The 20,818-nt window shown below is 38.8% G+C and overlaps 1 protein-coding gene across 8 annotated transcripts in view; it reads right to left on the minus strand.

Annotated features, from left to right (window-relative positions):
* The window catches only part of DPYD (dihydropyrimidine dehydrogenase), a 337,231-nt gene that overhangs the window by 20,263 nt on the left and 296,150 nt on the right, over positions 1-20,818 (minus strand). Inside the window, exon 22 of one of the 8 annotated variants that reach the window (XR_007907122.1) lies at positions 881-1,009. The exons of the other annotated variants lie outside the window; for them this stretch is intronic. The gene's annotated coding sequence lies outside the window, so the exon portion shown is untranslated. The remainder of the gene's footprint in view (positions 1-880; positions 1,010-20,818) is intronic. 8 annotated transcript variants of the gene reach the window in all.

The raw sequence follows: 20,818 nt of genomic DNA on the forward strand, positions 1-20,818 counted from the left end.
TTCTACCTGATAGTGAGTTTCTTGGGCCAACATCAGCTGTTGCAGCCCCTGGAGCTGCTGTAGTTCCATTAGCAAGAAGCCACAGGGATTTTGTCCCTTGTATCAAAGGGTTCATGCATTCTCATGGTTCTGTTTCTTAGAGCTGAGACATTTCTGGGTTCACTGCCTTTAATGATGTGGAAATGCCTTCAAAATAAAGGACAGAACACAACAATTATTCGGAAAAAAATGAACTCTGCCTTTCAGTTATTTTGATTTTTTTTCTTGGAACGTTTATTTGCTTCGTAAACAGCACTGTCTCAGTAATCTGCAATTACTGCACATATACTTGTTCCTGTAACCTCTGCTGCCCACTCTGCATGTGTATATACCATCACATTTAGTAACTCAACTATTCTGCCTGCTCTTTAAACCATGATTATTTAAAGTGGTTGAGCTAACCCCCAGCCCTTCAGTAATTCTGAGACTAAACGGAACACTAATGTGTATTCTAGGAGAACATACTGCAGTGACCTCACCATGAGATGTATAGTACTATGGTTGAATGTGCAGATAAAACATTACTTAAAATAACAATTATTTATTCTTTCATAATTTTTCTAACACTGCCAGAATTTTCTCTTCTAGTTCCAAATCACAAACAGATGATTCTTCATGTTCTAACTCAAATATTTGGTTTTTAGTAGGATATATACACCAAGTGAGGGAAAAGGTTTTAGGATTATAGGCTTACTATAGTGCAGCAAAAACTTACATTCTACAAATGTACTGGAGTCATGAAATATTCATCAATAAAACAAAAAAAGAGCTAATATTTGCAGCAAGCTTAGACATTTACAATCAAAAGCCAGGATGACATAGATGATAAAGAAAATGTTACCTTCTGGGGTGAAGAAAAGAAGATACTGATACACATTACTGTGCTACTTCATGAACATCTGGCAGTCTGTCACTTAATAGACAACAACATCTTCTCTAAACAGAAGAGACTTGAATTCATCAGGGATTCCTGTAGTACAGTATATGCTTAACTTAAGTACCTGCTTTCTGTGATTTCCATAGATTACCATATTCATGACACTGCAGAGTGAAAGCATTCTTCTCACTCTCTAACCAGAACATGCAAAAGAAATTAAAACGTTGGCAGGCACTTTGTCTCCAGTTTGTTGGACACGTGAGGGAAGGACTTTGCACCCATTTATGCAGATGAAATTCTGTCAGCTAAGCAGCAGCATAAAGAAGATGTCAGCAGAATGGCTATTAACAAATATCTGGCAGGTAAGCAAATATAACTGTATTCAAATGTGTTTAGGAAACAGGGATCAGTATCAGTTGAGCCTTAGCTTTGGAAAAAACTTTGTGCAAACAAGATCTGTACTTTTACTAGTATATAAGAAAAAATCAGTATTCACATTTTCATGTGTATCTACATACCATTTGTATACATAACTATACATTCAGTTTATGCGCTTATTCTATCAGTGCTGTAAATTACCTGATCACATGAAAAAATGCCATTGTTAAATAGTTTTACCCACTTTCTCCAAGCTGGTTGGTAACTGATCTGTTGAGACCAATGCTAAACTAATCTGTTTCTTTGGATTTAACCATTCTCTTCTGGAAGTATATGTACTGAGGAGATTGACTCCAGCAGTACCAGATTGTCTGTTTTCTAGGTCCTTTCAAAGAAATTTCAGAGATGTTAGCTAGACTATTAAAAGAGAAAAAACATCTTTTCTTACAACTCTGAGAAAGTATGCATTAGTGGCTACCAACTGACCTGTCAATCATAGATGCTGCTGACCCAGTAAGGTGAGTAAAACTGTATTAAGCTGAATTTGTTAATTCCGCTTGTGCTAAATGAGCTGGGTCAGGTACCAGGAGCAACCTCACCCTGTTTCTAGAACTGTGAGGCCCAAGGAAGCTGCATTTAAACTGCCCACATGACCCATTTGAATCTGTTCAAAAGCTCCTTGAGCAACCCGACATTACCACGCAGCCTGAGCACAAGTTACACATCATGGGCAGGAGGAGGTAAAAAGCACCATATCTACATCTGCCTTAGTTCTTTCACACTCTTATCCAGCATCGCCCTGGTAGAAATACAGCTCTAGACTCCCTGCAGTACTCACTCACAGAAACCCTATGTACGCACCATGGCCATATAAAATATGCACAGTATAATCAGTAATGCCTGTGAAATCCATGCTCCCGGGGGATGGGAGACTATACAGAGAGGCAAACTCTTCCAGACTCTGGAAGAAATTGAGGTTTTGAAAGCCTCTGTGAGGTTTTGGGTACCTTCGGTAAAATAACCAGTGCTTCCACTGTATGCAAAGAAAGTGCCTTTCCACCACTGCTATGTGTGTGTTTCAGTTGTGTGTTTTTCTTATCAAGTATTTCTTCCCAGCAGTTAAACCCTCCATAAGAGGTAAGAGCATACACTTTTCCCATCTGCTGGAACCTCTACAGATTTTTGTTTTGCTTTGATTTTTGTTTATCCTGCCTTTTTGCTTTAATGCATTTTTTTGCATGGAAGCTCCAGATTTATAACCAACTTGCCTATACTGTAAACAGTGTATAATTTCAATATATCTAGAAATAAAGTCCACTTTACCCTGGTAGATTACACATCACATATCTATACATATATTATTCTACTAATAGACTACTTAAATGCAAACCACTGATAATAATTCCTAAGTAAGCCTTCTTCCACTTCAGATTCATTGTAATCCATCTCTTATGGCAGATGAACTACAGTACTTATCCTCCTCCTGCACAGGCTACAATGCTTTCCCTTGTTCATCTCTCACACACAGTAATCCTTCCATCTCTACTTCACACAATCCTAATTTAAATGTAAAGTATTCAGAGCAGACAAAAGAGCTCTAGTCAACTCTTGCAGCTATGACCGAGACCACCACTGCCTTTTAGTCTTCAAAGTCAATAATACAATGCTTTTCATCATCACCACAATATCCTAAACTCACTAAATTGCATGCTAAGAGTCATAATACTAATAGTTCTAGCATTAACAGCAAATACTTTCACCCCTAGATAGTCAGAACTCCCTTCAGCTGTCAGGAGGTAGGACGAGAAAATGCTGAATGCTCTCCTATAAAGAGTTTGGGTGTTCTGCTTTGATTAAGGCCTTCCAACAGTTTAAAAAAATGTCACAAAGTAACACATAACATATGACATTAAGAAAAAAAAATATAGGCAGATGGCAAAATTAGAATGGTCCACTAAAGGAAAGTGATGCTGAAGAATTTTTATAATTTGAAGCTATTAAAACTTTAAACACATCTGAAAAGAAATAAGTAACTTCTAAAATCTTTAAAATCAATATTATATCAAAATTATCTTATGAATGAAATATCAATAATACATTACAAAAGCAATAGCTTCACTAAACTGATATAAATGCTTTTACCCCACCATCAAGTAGTGAGGAGACATCAACATGTAGGTACCAAAATAACAGACATTATATAAAACCCTAATGTAGAAAACCAGAAAAGTTCTCATTAGAATCCAAGTCCCTCACAGCATCTCTCTTGCATATTTATCTGTCTTTATAACAGCTAAAGTATCTAAAGTATCATTATATTCTGAATATGGCATTACAATGGTCAAACATTCTAAAATGCTAATTTGATTAGATTTTCACTCAAGTCAATCAGAAGAATAATTTGATTTTCAAAAATCTAACGTGCAAATCATTAGAAATACAGATCACAGGCATACATCACTGTACTTTTAAAAACTATCTTGTTTTAAATTACCACAATAGCTTTAAAATGAGTTCTGATCATCTTGTTACTGCAAGACTTCACTGATTTGTATGCACAGTTAGGCTTGCAAGCAAATGCATTCAGCTTGCCCTCTGCTATTAAATATAACCACAATCACATATTGCTCAAATAGGCCATCCACTTTTTCACTGGTTATGTGCTCCTTACGGATACATAAACCTTTCCTTTACATATCACTTTGCACTATGTAGTCACTGTGGGCTATTTTGCAGGTCAAACAGACTGACATGACACAACAAACCATGTAATTGATACATGCAAAGAAACTCCTGTCTTGATCCTACAAGACTTTTATGCATGGCTCAACATGCAAGGAGTTACATTAACTGAGGTTAAGCCTCTGTGCAGCGACTGGGGGTACTGGGACCATCTCTCACTGGCTCATCACCACAACCAACCCACTCTTCTTGAATGTGCACACCTGGCTCCACCTGACCTCATCCCAGGAGTTACAGGTGCCCAATAAAAGGTAAAACAGAGTGTACAGTGTGCACATTTTTTATGTTGTTTGAAAAAACTGTCCTGTCTCCAGCTGTTCCAGATAACACACCTCTCGCTTCACATGAGTGATCACGCAAGCACTACAGAGCTTTGCTACTCAAAAATCTGCCACATTTAAAAATCTCATTTAAATCGTAAAAACAAAATTATTTTTATTTCTTGATATAATTCAACTTGTTGAAGTTATGCCAGATATTTATAGTGATTCAATCAGCAGTTAAAAACAGTCATCTCTGGCCATTTCAACTATTAAGACAGAAAGGGAAACAAAATTTTCTACTTAGTGTAGCTTCTCTACACCAACGTTGTCTACAACAGTGTTGCTGCTCTAAAGGTCACAGATGACATAATTTAAATTATTATAGATAATCCATGTCATCTATCTGCCTGAGGTTTTTTTTCTTGTTTTCCATATTTTATAGAAGTGCTGTGTATCCCAATGGATAAAGCTCCTAGGAGAGCTTCAGTCTGAGCAGCTTACAAAGGTGGGAGCAGTCACCACACTGCTTCTCCTCAGGAAGGCTGGGGCCATTTCCTGCTTCCAAAGAACATGCAGTGAGTGGTCCTGTACAACACCAGGCTATTGTAAGGACATTCTGCCAGACCCATTTTTCCATTGGAGGACATCTTGCAATTTCAGTTCCTGACTGAGTTTTGCCACTCAGTTTTTTGTAAGGCAATGGCAGTGGTAGCAGTGATGAGAAGTGGACTAGATATTTGTTCCCAGGTTATTTGTATGAGTGAATGAGCCCAGGCTCCACCGTTTCCAAATGCAGCTTGGTAGTGGGACTTCCAGAGTGCCCCATCCTGACCACACCATCTGCAGCAAATGCTGCAAAATGACTGTCAAGCCACGTAAGTGTGACTAATATGGCAAAGTTTAGGTGCTGAGATTTGCTGTTTGAGACCACGTCCACTGCTCTACTTTTCCTCAAAGCCTATTTTAGAGTGTAAGGAGTTTTTATGTTTTTCCTTTCTGTTAGGCCTATGTTTCTCCAGTGGTACTGCAACTAACTGTGCAGCTCGATGCTCCCTAGTACACAGACATCCTTTTGGATGGAGGGTTCTGTCCCAGAATAGCTCTCACAGGTGCCCAGTGGCATTTCTGCTCAGTGATCTGGGGACTGTCATTTGATCACACATTGTACAGCTCCACTTACCTGTGAGGTTGCAGTACTCCAAGAGATGACAGGATTCCTCCTTGGTCATATAGTCAGTGTGAAAAATTGATGGTTACTAAATTTTTGCCTCATTCAAACACTCTTTTGAAGTTGTTTTGTAGTCCCTACCTCAAACTGAAAAATACTCAAATTAAATAATACTTAAGTTCAATCTCCTGATTTTCTCTATTTCTATTATTTTGAGATTCCAGCATCCTGGTTCAGTTGCCTTGTTTTTTGTGCACAGCAGCCTGGTTAAGACCTCAGGGGTGTACATCTCAATCGCTTTCCAGATGTTGAGCAATGTGCACAACACTGCAGGTTGTGGTTACTGATAGGGTGCTAATTTTGGCTTTATAAAATGCTTTCTAATAACTGATGGTCACTTTGTACTCGTATAGTTTCCTGCCCTTGGAACATAAGGATTGATGTTTTCACTTCAACACATTACTCCAATATATCTCAGCTGAACTGCTCCTACACTCTGCTGGTGGATTTACAAGCCTTTTTGGAGGAGCTGTGTCCTATATATGCCGGATGCAAACAGTAGTCCCTCCCCTGCTCTGCCTTGTGCAACATAAAGGCCTTGGCATTTACATGCTGCAGTGCTGTGCTCTGGGATATTTTGTCCAGCTTCTTTATATATGAGAAGATTGCAGCAAATACAACTGTAAGTTGTATTCATAGCATGATTTTGTTTAGTAATCACCTCAGGAGACTGTACAGATCTGAAAAGTGTGGAAAGGTATTGTGAGATGGTTTATGAATCCCACTAATCTTCAAACTGACATTTTCAGGTGTGGGTCTATCCTGCACGGTTTTTATTTTTTAGGAGCTAGGTAATAGCCTTTAGGAGGTCAGCAATTATCCCAGTGCTCCAGGAGTCAAATGCAATTTCATCTCATTTTATTTCATTTTAGATTTATTGCCTTGGTCATTTCAAGCAGATAGATGAGAATGTAATCATGATCAGCTACAGCTTTTGCTGCTCTGTTTCTGCATCTATACAGCTATGGCAGTGATCCCAGCCAGCCTCATTAGTTCTTCTTGCTCATACTGCTGGCATTCTTCTACCACAGTTTTGATCTTAAATTGCATTTTCTTCCACCGGTATCCACACTAAGGGATGCTCAAAAGATATTGAGGTAGTTACAACCTGTAATTCTTATATCTAATACATTTGCAAATATATTAATATTGCATCAGAAGCTGAAAATACTTTTACTTTTTTAAGATGAAAAGCATATTACCACCTGTATAATGCCTTGTTAAAAGATTATAGATATGTACAGCTTCCCATATTCTCTCCAGCTGGTTTGCTGCCCATCTGACCTGTGGCTCTGCAAAACCTCAGCAACGAGACTTATGCTCTCCTTCCTTTCACTTGCCTTACTGCTTTTTCTCTGAGTGCTGAGATCATTCCATTAATTCAGTGCTGCATCGCTGTGTCCATTTCCAGCTTTTTTTTACCTAGAAGACATCTCAGAGCTTTAAAACACCATCTAAATATTTTGCTACAGGGGGTCTTACAGCTTACTACCTATTTCACCTAAGTTTTCTGACTTTTTGTCTGTAGCTTTTATAAATTGTTTGCCCTGGTTTCATCACGTGCTTCACTGATTTACTTGAATTAGTTAAAAGAAGAGTACTTTTGAGTTATCTATACTTCCTAGTGTTTTAATTTGTTCAATTTTTCTTGGTAATTTACATTGTCCTGCTTATATTTTGATTGTTCTATCATGTAATATTATGCTGCACATTTTTGTCAGCAATTTTAGACTCCCAGAAAATGCCAAGAAAGTCTCTGTTGTCTAGTATTTATTGATGTTTTAACTGTCCAGCTGGCATTCAAACTCTTCTCTGATTTAGTGCTGCCGCTCTTAGTTTAAAGTTCACGCTTCTGCAAACAGCACCAGAAGTTTATTTTTGCTCTTGTGTAGTGCATAAAAGCCAGCTATGTGTAAAGATACATTTTCTGAGTCAGTTTGTTTTCCCGATGCAGTGAATTATTTCTTTTTGCTACTGTAAGCAAGCTTTGCAAAACAATCTTCTTGCCAACGCAAAAAATCCCACATGCGAGACAATTACCAGTCGATTTTTCTTCTCTGCTTTGTGCTAATGCATTTATGTTTGCACAAATTTTTTCCTTGTCTGTGCAAACATTTTCTTTTCTGGGTGGCTAAGGGCTTGTCTCTGGCCTCGGCTGTTGCTAATCGTGCCCATGAGCCCTGCGTTGCTGTCATGCTGCTGCGTGAGCTCGCCAGGAGCCTCTGCATTCGTGCTTTAGTTTAGATCAGGAGTACACCTTTGAAGTGCATCTCCTGATTGTCCCCACTGCACTTTGCTTCTTATGGCAGCACAGTCTCAGAGAGCACAGACTGTATTTTATTTTGGATGAAAGGAAAGCTGAATGTGTGCTCCAGGAGTGCACCTAAAATGAGCTCCAGCTGCTAATGGGCATTTAGCCCACGAGACCAGACTAGAGCTAGAACATAGAAAAAAACCTGGAATGAATACTGTGTGGACACCAGTCTGCAGCATCAACCATTTCATTCTACAAGCCTATTCCTATTTGACCTGTTCATCTGCACTACTTCTTAATGTGCTCTCATTTGAACCACTGCAGCTTTATCCCACCTACAAACTGAATTCAGTTGTTAGAATGCAGTGAACTCATGGGCTAGCTGTTGGGAAGACAGTGAGGTATCATTTTTTTCAGACCACCCATACTTGGATAATACATATATACTAGTCACACCATATAAAAATGTGTGTATTAGTCATATATTTATATCATATTACATCATGTTCTAATAGATATTTCTGGAGATTTTCTAAAAATTCTCACTGCTTTTCTTGATTTTGGAGCCTCAGGCTGTAAGATATCTATTTCTGAGTGCAATTTTCACTAACATCTAATAAAGCTCATTTCTATGTCCATCTGTCCATCTTTCATGACCACTCACATACTGCCATTATCTGTCTTTTTTTTTCCTTCAGAGTCTTTAGCAAGACACTCGCTATAACCACAGCAGTAAATCAGTGTCTGGGAATGTTCCTGGGCACAAGGATGTTGTCATCTATCCTAACAAAATGTTAAAATATTTTTTTGCCTGCTTTTGGCCTGTGCTGACTATCAGTGTCCCAGGCAATTCCTGGAGAGGCTTTGGAAGTTAGCATGCTCCAGGAGCCATTCCCAGCAGGCAGCCTGCCTGCAGCCAACCTGCTTAGGAGACTAACAGCTTCTGATCATTGGCACAGGCTGCTTGGTGCCAGCTGGCCTAAGCACCTAGGAATATTCCTGGGCACATTTAATTTGAAAGTACAGACATATCTCTCTTTTCTGAAGTTAGGTGCCTATAGGAATCTAGTCACTTTTGATGTCAGTGCCCAGGCAGAATTAAGTAAAACAGTGTAACATCCAACTAATTTCAATAAACGCGGTCCTCTGCCATTAGGGACTTTCTGGAACTAGAGATACAAGGCTTATAGCTAACAATAAAAAGTATGTTGTAGTATGGAGTTATTTATCACAGCTATCACTGTATTTTTTTAACGTTTAAGAACACCTCTTTTTTCTTTTTTTCCCTCTTTTTTCCTTTTTTTTGGCAAAAATGGGAGAAGTACAAATACAGGTTTAAAAAACCAAGAAAATAAGCAATATTCCAGTATGAGGCTAGGATTAGCTGTATCTTCAACCCAGTCTTAAAGCAAGTTCCTTTCTAAGTGAAATAACACCTTTGAGAAGTTAATGTTGATTATTGCTTACATGGGAACTCAGCTTATTTGATATTATTTACTTTGTTCATTCCTTAGGAAAACTTTGCTTCGAAGTCTTTAAACATTTACCCAACAGAAATGAGTAGATTTGGGGGGTCCACTGACTTCTTTTACAACAATGAAACTGATCTGAGATACATCAAATACTTGGCAGATCCTAATGACACTACTGGGAGTATGGATCATATCTAAAGACCAGCCCAGACACCTAGTCTCTTCTCTATGAGAAATACCTTGAGAATTTGGGTTATAATGTCTTACCTTTTTCTGAAAATAATACAAATTGAATATTCACAGAATCAGTCTGGGGAACAGAACTGTGAACTAATTTTCATTTCCTTTCAGTATTTAATTAGGTTTCTTGAGCCTGCTTCTCAGTGTCTCTGTTACAGAAGACAAAAGAAATGAGATAAAATGGACACTTGTTTCACATCGTTGTCTTCCCTATGCCACCTTCATCATTAAAATATCCCAACAGTGTCTGTTAACTAATGAACTCCACCTATCTTGCATGGCTCACCTGCTCTCTCATTCTCATTCTTTGTGTGTGGGACAGGCTGCTTGGTTTTAGTAAGATTTTAGTAATTTCCTTCCTGTAAAAACAAAAGCAAGCAGCAACATAGATACACTTCTACAAAGAGAAGGTAAAGCTGGAAAAGTGTCTTTTACTGTCACAGGGTGAAAGGCAAAGGCACTGTCTGCGTCTTAGGTCCTGTGGGAGCTTGTTCCACAGTTGTGACATGCCCCTAAGCCAACTCAGTCACCTTATACATCAGTATTATAAAAAGTGTATTGCAGAAAATCCAGCAAGCGCAAGGAATGAATGGAGTCATGGAGTACAGTCTTTCCCTGGGGTTTAAGCCAGCATACAAGGTACAAAGGATCTTTGTACTGATGGTGCTGAAGAAAAGAGCCAAGCACTGGTTTGCCATTCTGTGCCAGGATGTCCCAACTAGGGCTTCCACACCACCAACTCTCCTTGTTGCCAGTACATGCATGGAAGAAAAAGAAAAAATAAAAAATGGAGGTGATACAGGAGGTCAATGCTTCACCTGAGATGGAAGACAGATCTTTCCTTCAGTGTGTGCTGAACCTTACAGCTGAACTGCTCTCTGTTGGAAAATGCTGGAAATCCAGCCTAGAAAATGGAGGGAGGATGGCCTGGTGTGCTCACAGCAACTTCAGTCCCTGAGCAGATATGCTGCAGCATTTTCTGCAAGCTGAAGTTTTCCAGAAGATAATTACAACTGCTGCTACTTCACACTTTCCTTTCTTTTACCTCTTAGTAGAAGGTAGTAATAAATCCTTCTATATAAATGCAAAGCAGAACTAAGAATGAAATTGATGTTGCAATTTTAATTTGCCACTTTCACTGTTGTTAATTTATACATAAACAGTGTGCCATAAGTCTCCCCTGGAAAACAGTCTAATTCCTTTCAAGCATCCCCCATGAAAACCAGATACAGACACTGAGTTTCATGCTGCATTTTTTGTATGTCTTAAAAGACTTCTTATTTTTTTAAGTTGGGAAAAGCACATACTCCTGCAGCAAGACAAAGCAAAGCAGGTTTCAGCCTTTATTGGAAGTTCCTGATTGCTATGATAAGGGCTGAAGAATAATTTAAGACATCATCAGCTACAACAGATCGCAGTAAAATTTCCAGTAGCCTTTTAAAAAGTCTTACTGTTCTTATGCACATAAAGCCATCGGGGCACAATCACAGTTGAACTTTTTGGCTGAACTCACTTCACAACCAGCAGCTTGGTTCCAGTGCAGATCACTAGGCTACACATCATCTTTCAAAAATTCCTCCAGAACTTAAGCCCAGACAGACACCACTACATAAAATTTTCATCACTCTCCTGCCTCTTTTACAGCACAGGTTGCATACAATGGTCAGGACCAGGCCATGAGGCTTATCAGGCTTCACCACAGTAAGGTTCATGGTTCAGGGCAGCTTGTGCAGAGCATCCCCAGGCCTGGACTCAGGGCAAGATGGGTAGAAGGTGGCAGGGGAGCCATGGAGGGTGAGCCAGGAACAGCCACTGTGGAGCCACTGTAGGAGAGAAAATCCTGAAATATTTTGAACTTTGCAACTATCTCTGAGAGACTGAGAGACCATGGGCAAAATTCAAATGTCTCATAGTCCACCTGACTTTGGACGGGAAAAAAATCCCCACAAAATAGAATGAAAACTTTAAGTTGCAAAAACTCCTGTCTGTGAGAATGTAGATAAGCTATGGTACTCATCAAGTCAGCAGACTTTCTTACTGTTCACCTTCGCGATGACCGTTTGGTATATTATTCTCTTCTAAACAGGAAAGAGGGAGCAGCATTACTGAGAACAATTGTGTTGCTTTCTCTGCCCAGTTTTCAGAGAAAGGGGACACATTTTGGAGTGAAACTGATTTCACATTAAACAAAGTATCTGTCGTTTTCTCACCACCATTATTGTTCTATTATTTTCACTGTAATGCTACCCAATTACTTAACATTTTAATTTGTATGAGTAAACACTTTCATTTCTGATCTAGAAATATTTCCCTAAAATCAAGTAAAACATTTTCAAAAGATAAACAGCAGAGCTCATTTTTTTACTGATTGAGTTAAAAATAAGTAGTCTTCAGCAACATACTGAAATTATTTAAGTGTTTAAGCAAATTTTTACAAGTATACTAAAATAAAATGTTACATTAAAATCAAAATTCTAAATTTTCTGAACTCCAAAAAGAATTCTATCCCTTCATGACTGCAAAAGGCAAATAGAACGCAAAGCAATAAAACAATCCCAGCCTAAAATTTTAATTCAGTTGTTCAATAATTTCTATTTCTTTGCAGTATTTTTACTTTATTATACTTTTATAATACTCTCAAATATATCTATAAAACTTTATAGCCCTTTTCCAACAGCATTTGGGGTGTGTTCTGAAAAGAAGCATGTTTATGAGCTGCAAGACAGGAAGAAAATTAAAGTACCCTTATGGGACTGAGGAGGGGAGACTATGGTTATGAGCTCAGATTTTTATGTATCCGCCCCTACCTATGTAATTCTTGAGTATTCAAGTTTTCATTGCAATTGCTTTATAGAATTATCTTCTGTTGGACTGACAACAGTGTACAACCTATCAATGCTTGAAACTGAAAGCAAGTTTTGTTGTGACACAGTCCCTTTCGCAGCAGCAACTGAGTATCTCCTGGCTAATGCTTAAAGTCAGGGACTTCACTCGTGCTGAAGAATCCTAAGGGCAGCTCAGCCAGCCAGATACTTTAAATTGAGACCCTTCTCTGTGGATGAGCTGGGGATGGTATTTGGACAGTTAAGTTAGATTCTTACAATAGACCGTGTTGAGATTTCACATAAAAATAAATGCTCAATTCTGCACAAAAAATTATCTTCCCAATGCATGCTGAATTATGAACCAGTACTCACACAGTCAAAACAGTGGTCATGACTTCACAGAGGCATCCCCTCCCAAACTGCCATTTAGGGGCAACTAAAGAGACAGTCAAGATGGAGAGGAAATGTTTGGTTTTTTCTTAAATGGAGACAGAGAGGCAGACTTTAAAGCTTTTCAGACTGCACGTTCATCACTCAAATGTTGTTATAAATACCTTTGCAAATTATTCACACTACGCAGACGAAAATAACTCAGTGATAAACAACAGAGAAATAAATTAAGTCCTATGGAAAAATGTAAATACTGTTTCTCCTCCATCTGCTTTATCCTGGTAATTAGGTCCAAAATCCAGCAGCAGGCACTGAAGCCCACCCACAAACCAGGGACTGAGGGTCAAAACCCAAACTATGACAAAATTGTTAAGAAAATGTCTGCAGTCCATCAAATGAAAGAAGATGACTTTGTTGTGAAGAAAAAAAGAGAGAGGAGTTCTGAAGCATGAGGCATTTATTAGCCCTGCTCTGTACCACCCAAAACAGCTCTGAGAAGCCACACTCCTGAGTGCCCTTTACTTACAAAAGGCAAACTCGTGCTTCAGTCACCCAAGGATTTCTTGTTGGTCCCATTTTAACTGGTAAGTTTAGAGGCTTCAGAATATAATTTTTCCTAATGTCAGTGGTATGGGAGTTGTTTCCAGCTTAGTAATACAATTTAGTAAAAGACAAAATATAGATATGTTTGCACTTACAGAGCTTTATGGGTTTTAAATGAGCCTTCTGGCTTTCAATTTACAAATGGAAATTTTTGAAATGGATATTTCAAAATGTCAGGAGTGCTCAGCACTTGAAAGAAGGCTCAGTAAAGGCAGGGAAAAACTGCTGGAGTGTCTGGATTAGACTTTCAGTTTGGGATTGGAAAAGATGCCTTTTAGCTAATAATAATAATTTCAGAAAATATTAAGTAACAATTAGCATCTAGGATATAATGCTCTATGCTGTAATGTTGGGTCATGTAAATAAATAAAATTATAGTTGATATATTCTAGAATTCAACTACTTTAAATTCAACTGCAAGGTCTTGTCTTGAAGAATCTAAGAAAACCCCCATATTTTAGTGATATGCTTCTGTTTTTCATGAATCCAGACATACTGTATAAAACAACACGGTATTTTATAGTTTTTATATAAATAAATTATTAACTTGGAAGAAAGATAACACAGGAATAGAAAAAAATGTACTAATTATTCCAAGTCAAACAGAAAAGACACAAAATGATTAAAGAAGGAAGAGATATATGATATGACATATCCCCACCAATATATGGGTTATACATTGACTAGACAGTTACAAGTGTGGCAATCAAAAACATAGTCATGGCATAAAATATAAAAGGAGCTATTTCATTAAAACTTGTCTGCTGAGTTGAATGAAGGGCAAACAGGGTCTTAGCTATGTGAAGATTAGACCCACCTTCTTAATAACAGCTGGGGTAGATGTTCTTAAACATCAACCATCGGAGCACCCAAGTGCAATCAGCTTGAATGAGATCCTGAGAAATCAATAAAGTTCTTGCCAAGCCACTTCAAACTATTACAGAGCCCCAGTGTGGAGCAGCAGATTACAGGCTGGCTGTAATTTTTCCCTGGAACCCAAACACAGTTCCTGGGCCTTAATGAATTCTGTTCAGCATGAATAGGTCAGCATAGTGCAGAAATCTCTTTCCCTAACTTCTACATGTAGAAATGGTGTGCCCAACAGCTCTGTTCAGTTACTGGGGGCAGTTGCCCTGTGCCAGTGTATGACTAATGGGCAATGAAACAGAAAGCCATTTTTAATCCATTTGTCCATAAAAACTCAGGAAGTACAGCTTCGGCTGCTGAGACATCCATGAGGTTGGATCAAAACCACAGAAGATTACAGAAAAATCTTCAAGGGCTTAGGGTAATGAAAGTAAAATAAGTGGGAAAGGTCATAATCATGTTCCTTAAGTCTGATCTTATTCTTTAGGCAAAACACCATGTCAATTGTATACTATTGGATACTGATCGCTCCAGTGACTCGTGCTGAGTCACTATCTGAACACTTCACCAGGATCCAGTGGCTGGACATCTATAATGCTGGAAAGGGCCATGGGCTAGCTTGTGCAGACAGGAAAAGTCTGCAAGTCCAGCACATAGTCCTGGCAACCCAGAATTTCTCCCAGCAGTACTTCCATTAGACTCTATGCATTCAAGTTTCAAAGGTCTTCCCTACCTTTAATCTCAGAAACCCAGTATATGAAACCTCCATCATTTCTACAAAAATGCTTTTCTTCCAATCAGAGTAATTTTTCTCCTACCTCCCCTGAACACTATATTTTTTTTTCCCAATTCAACTCATCAGTCTTGGTTGAGTTTTCACTCTACATCATAAAATCCCTCTTTCTCAACTGATTGCAAACTTCAAATATTTGTACAGCACTGAGTTCTCCACCTCTTATGTTTACATACATCATTTGGGCAGGACATATGGACACTTTAAGAGTTTTAGCTTCTTTATCCTGTCCTTGTAAGTCACTCCTTCTAGATTTCTCATACATATGTGCATGTTGCTACACTTAGGGCTGTTCTTAGGGGCCAAATCTGTTCCTAAGAGAATTAAAAGATGTTCTTGTCAAACTTCCTCTCAAAACTAGCATAAGAATAACACAATTATTGGAAAATAGGCTGAAAACGAATTTTAAGTCTGCTTTCTATTTCCAATAACACAGACTTAATTTTGCACTTTCCTTGCATGGAGCACCGTAGCCCACAGAGCACCCTGCTACCCCAGTAAACAGCTTTCTAAGATGAGAAGCTTAAAGCTTTTAGCTTTCACAAGCAAAAAATCCAAGTCTTTTCTTACACATCAGTATGTGTGCCTGTGACTAGTACCAAAACCAAAATGGGAACACACAAATAAAATCAGGTTTTACAAATAATAGCTACTTGTAGATACAGAAGAGGCCTTTCTGATTGCATAGATGTTTCTAAGCCATCTGGAATGTCTGTAGGACACAACCTGCAACTCCATAAGACTACATCTTGTGTAATATCAAGTATTTTACCAGTGCTTAATGAACAAAAAATGGTTAGAATTACTGCTTAGAAATACACAATATTGTTAATAAATGTCTTCTCTCACTAGGGATAGATTCTAGAGAAAGAATTTTGCATCATCAGGTTCTCAGACTAGTAATTATAGCTTACATTTTGAAAGCCACAACCTTGCTTTCACAGATGCAATTTGCATCAAAATCTGCACTTACAAAATCAGGGAGAAGAGTTTTGCACACATAAATTAATTGCCGACCCATTTTCTAGTGCTTGAACTGTGGACAATTAGCTATCAATCACTGCTGACCAGAGCTTTACTCTGTGAGGACACAAAGAGTAAGGCTCTGCAACTAATACCAATCCTGCAAATACTGCAGCACCCTAAACATCCCCAAACTCCGTGACTTTCACCTGACAAAGAAAATACTCTTTGGCAGTAAAAGCTGGTACAGAACTGAAGGTTGGAGGAAGAGGGGGGAGAAGGAGAGGGAAAGAGAGACTGATTTGCTCTCAATGAATATGAAAGAGCTGATCTCTGCCATTGAGGAAAATTCTTGCACCAGCAAGTGCTGACTGATTGTGATGAGGAATGCTTTATCACCAAGATCCAGACACCCTTTCATATGGTGATTATTATTCCTGTCATGACCCTCTGGTCATCAAGCCACAGTGTCTTTTGTCACGAAACAACTATCCAATAAGAAATAATCTAGGAATAAGCCTGTAGCATAATATCTTCTGCTTGTTTATATACACAGCAGGAGGAGGAAAATCTTCTTCCTGTGAGTTATTACCTGCTCTAATCCACTTTGGAAAATACCAGTATTTCCTTAATTTCGTGAAGCATGCAAATATATTTTTCACAAACCACAGCTACCTGAATAGCTCAGACCAGAGTTGAAAGCAAATCTGAGAGCTCTCTCAGGTACTAACAAATAGTCCAACATCACCACCAAATACATGGCAGCACAAAAATTGTCAAATACTCCCATTAAACTTGATAAGAATGTAGAAAGACCGACTTGCATGCCACCTTGCCTCTATGTTTAAATTTATATTGTCTTCTATTAGGCTGATGTCTAACCTAATTCCTCATGCTATTCTTGCAGCAACAGCTCTGACAAAGATAACACATGTACAAAGCGCCAACAAATAGCACACACCACCTAGAACATTAGGTGTGGTTTAGTTCCTACACAGTTATAGAGACATTTTATATTAATATCACCGTTGTCCACATTAATATTATCCAACTACAAAATGCTTTAGAACTAATTTAACCATCCACACATTATTTCTCTGGGTTTTCCAATTCAATTCCTTGAGAAAGGAGTCACAGACAGTGCATGTTGTGCTGAAAGCATCCAGAGGAGAAAGGCTGGGAACTCTGCTCTGGGAGCAGATGTGAGGAGCCATTTCTGGCCACACAAGACAGTTCTTTTTATGGTTGTTTTTTTTTCTGTCATTACTGCCTATGTAGATCACCTAACACAAGGGTTGTTTTGAATGGTTTTATCCAACTAGCAAGCTAACCCTAAGTAACAAATACAACAATACATATACAACTGTACAGAATAAAAAATTAATGGTGTTAGAGAAGGATGATACACAGAGACATTATGTGTGACACCGGGGAGGAAGTGGGGGTAAGTGCGCATGGTTAATATGAAAAGATGTCAAAAAAAATGAAGCATAATAATAGTGCAATTTATCCTTGCTAAACGTACTGCACTGTGCTATAATTAAATATGAAAACCTAAATTTATCTCTATGTTCGGCTGTCATTAACTTAACAGGGAGTGCACATGTTCTAATCTAATGGCTGATTTTTTTCTCCATGTGCAGCATATTAAAATGTATATTAGCCTCAAGGTGCATAAACACAAAATAATAGACCAAAGGTTTTGGCCTGTGGAGAAAAAAATCCATGCTCAAAGGCCGTCAAGTAGCTGGTGATGCAGGGGAGACACTCACTTAGCCTCATTAAGCCGAAGCTCTCTTTTGCTTGTCTTTTGTTCTGCATGACAGCAGCCTCTTTGTTGTATAATAATTCATTCCAAGTTCGTTCCAAGCTACCGAAACTGGTGAACTGTGGCCATTTTAATGAGCAGTATTGGTGGTATGCATAATCTGGAAGCCACGTGTACTAGGCAATCACAGAGCACTGCAGCCAGCAAAATGAGATACTGTCGAAATCACAAATTTGTCAAGTTGTTTTTGGACAGGGTATTATAATAAGCACTAAAATATGCATCTTATTACTCTGCATCTGCCAGTCAAAGATCACTGTAATGAATGCATGCTGCAGGGTATGACCAGGCCGTTTCCCTAAGTAAAACAAACTGCAGAGTACAAAAAAAAATTATGTATTTTTGGCAATGCCTGGATTTTTTTTTTTTAAATCCTTTCGCATCAGGAGTTGGATTTTCCTGGCTTGATGTCCACTGCCAGCAGTGAACGCATTAAAACCGCCACAGCCAAGGAGTTAACGGGAATACATGGCTTCTTAATAGCCACATTTACTGGCTGTGCATCTGAAACTTTAAACTCCATGCTCGAAGCAAATTTAGCATACAGTACATATAAAACCCATAAAGATTAAACTACTTTAAATACACTTTAATAATCCTAGTTCCTTTTGTTTTATACATTTCTACTGTAAATGGCTTTACTGCTAAAGAAGATACATTTTATGTAACAACCTGCTCTCTGTGTGAGAAACAGCACTGTAGGTAATCACTACATAAACTTCCATAATAGAACAGTCAAAAACCCACTAATGTCAGAGTGGTTCCTTTTTTTCTACAGATTGGTCAGGCTCATAATTGAATTCAGCTTAAAAGGCTGGGAAGCTCACCAATGCAGCAAACCTGCCAAACAGGACTTGCACAGTGGGGTACAGAGGAATGCTCTGCTGGTGCTCCCCAAAATGCTGCTGGTGATGCCCCACAGAGAACCACCAGACTCTCACCAGAAACAATGCCTGTGGAGATCTTTCATCATCAAGCAAGGAAGTGAAGACTGAGCAAGGAGCAGAAGGAAAGAATCTACTTCTTCATCTGCCTGCAAATGATGGTCGAGACACTTTGGGGGAACCTTATTTTTGGTCAACCCAACAAGAACTGTGCTGATGCACAGTTCCTGTGATATGGGAGGTCCACGGGGGTGCAGAGATCTACCTGCAGCCAGTGGAGGAGACCTACTCTAGAGCAGGTGGATGCCTGAAAGAAGGCTGCAAACCTGTGGGAAGCCTGCCCTGAAACAGGCTCCTGGCAGAGACCTGTGGACCCATGGAGAGAGAAGATCATGCTGGAACAGGTTTCCTGGTAGGACCTCGGACCCTGTGGGGGACCCATGCTGGGGCAGCCTGTTCTTCAAGGACTGCACCCCATGAAAGGGACCCACAATGGAGCAGTTCATGAAGAACTGTAGCCCATGGAAGGACTCATGCTGGAGAAGTTCATGGAGAACTATCTCCTGTGGGAGGGACCTCACACTGGAGCAGGGGAAGAACTCTTCTCCCTGAGCAGTGGCAGAAATGATGTGTAATGAACTGACTGTAACCCTCTTTCCCTGACTCCCTGCACCACTGGGGAGGAGGAGGTAAAACTAAGAAGGAGGGGGGTAAGGAGAAGGTGTTTTTAAAATTTATTTTACTTCTCATTATTCTGGTCTGATTTTGATTGGTAATAAATTCAATTAATATCCCCAAACTGAGTCTATTTTGCCTGTCATGGTAATCAGTGAGTTATCTCTCCCGGTCCTTATCTCAATTCATGACCCATTCATTATATTTTTTGTCTCCTGTCCAATTGCAGAGGGGAATGACAGAGTGGCTTTGGTGGGTACCTGGCATTCAGCCAGGGTCAACCCACCACATCCTAAATCTATTCCCCCCCCCCTCGACTCTTCTTCAGAACTGTTGATGGCAATATGGGAAAAAGAGTTTCTTCATCAGTGTTATTTTTTAACTGCAATCTCTATACCAACATATGATGAAATGGCCTGTATTTCTTGACATAGCCACAAACACCATTTGTTCTGTCTTTTTTATGCAGTGTTGGAAAAAAGAGGACAGTTCTTTACTATACTGGACTAATTTGCCTTCCCAAAGAACAAGGAGCACTTCCAAAAATGAAGGGTGTGAACCTCTGCTCAGTGAAGGCAGTCAGAGATCTTGAAGAATCTGAAGGCAGCCAAAACTTTGTGCATGGCTGGGAGTTCACATTTAATTTATTTATTTAAGAGTTGATTTAATATTTGGTATGAAATCTAGTTGGTATAGCAAGGTTTTTTTTTCTCTTCCATATAAATGGCTATTTAGATTTGACTGCAATACAGTTAGGATTTAGCAAATTTGTATTGTTCAGAAGACTCAGCTTTCAGTACCCATAGATACTTGAAGGAAATGAGTATTTTAGTCTTAATAGGAAGTCTGTTTCAATGGGAAGTCCATTCAAAGATGAAAATCAGCAGCTTGCTAAATCTAAGGTGATGAATTTTCACTGAAGTTCACACGCTGTGCATGTACAGCATCATTCTCTTTCTCTGTCTGCTGAAAAAAGCTACTGTTTATAAATGTGTTTTTATCACATACAGTTTTAATATTTTTAGTATAGCACAACCTTACCAGTTGAGAATTATCCACTATTAAAACAGTTTTGTTTGTATTTTGCATATTTCTGGAATCAAGATGCTTAAATTATTTTTTTCTTATTTTTATTTTTTTATCTTTTAGACATGATCAAACAAATGTCACTTTTTGGAAAACTCCTGGTGCTTAAAGCAAGGTATGAACCATACATATTTATCTCTTCCTATAAACCCACATCTACCAACTGAATATATCGCCATATTTTTGATGTTTAATTCCCTGACACGTATAGTGGCCACTGCATTAAGTATGATTTTTATAGCTGACATTAGGTGGAAGTTTATACAGCGACACACTGCACCACTTCTGTGATCACCAGCTGACACCATCACATTTCTGGGACATAATCACTTCAGCTCTCTGGATTAAGATCAGTGAGCAACTAATAAAAGAGTCCTGTAACAAACAGACAAGGTGAGACAGTGAGACACA

This window comes from Manacus candei, unplaced genomic scaffold (assembly GCF_025592945.1).
Source record: "Manacus candei isolate 608988 ecotype Guabito, Panama unplaced genomic scaffold, ASM2559294v1 h1tg000005l, whole genome shotgun sequence".
Classification (NCBI taxonomy): domain Eukaryota; kingdom Metazoa; phylum Chordata; class Aves; order Passeriformes; family Pipridae; genus Manacus; species Manacus candei.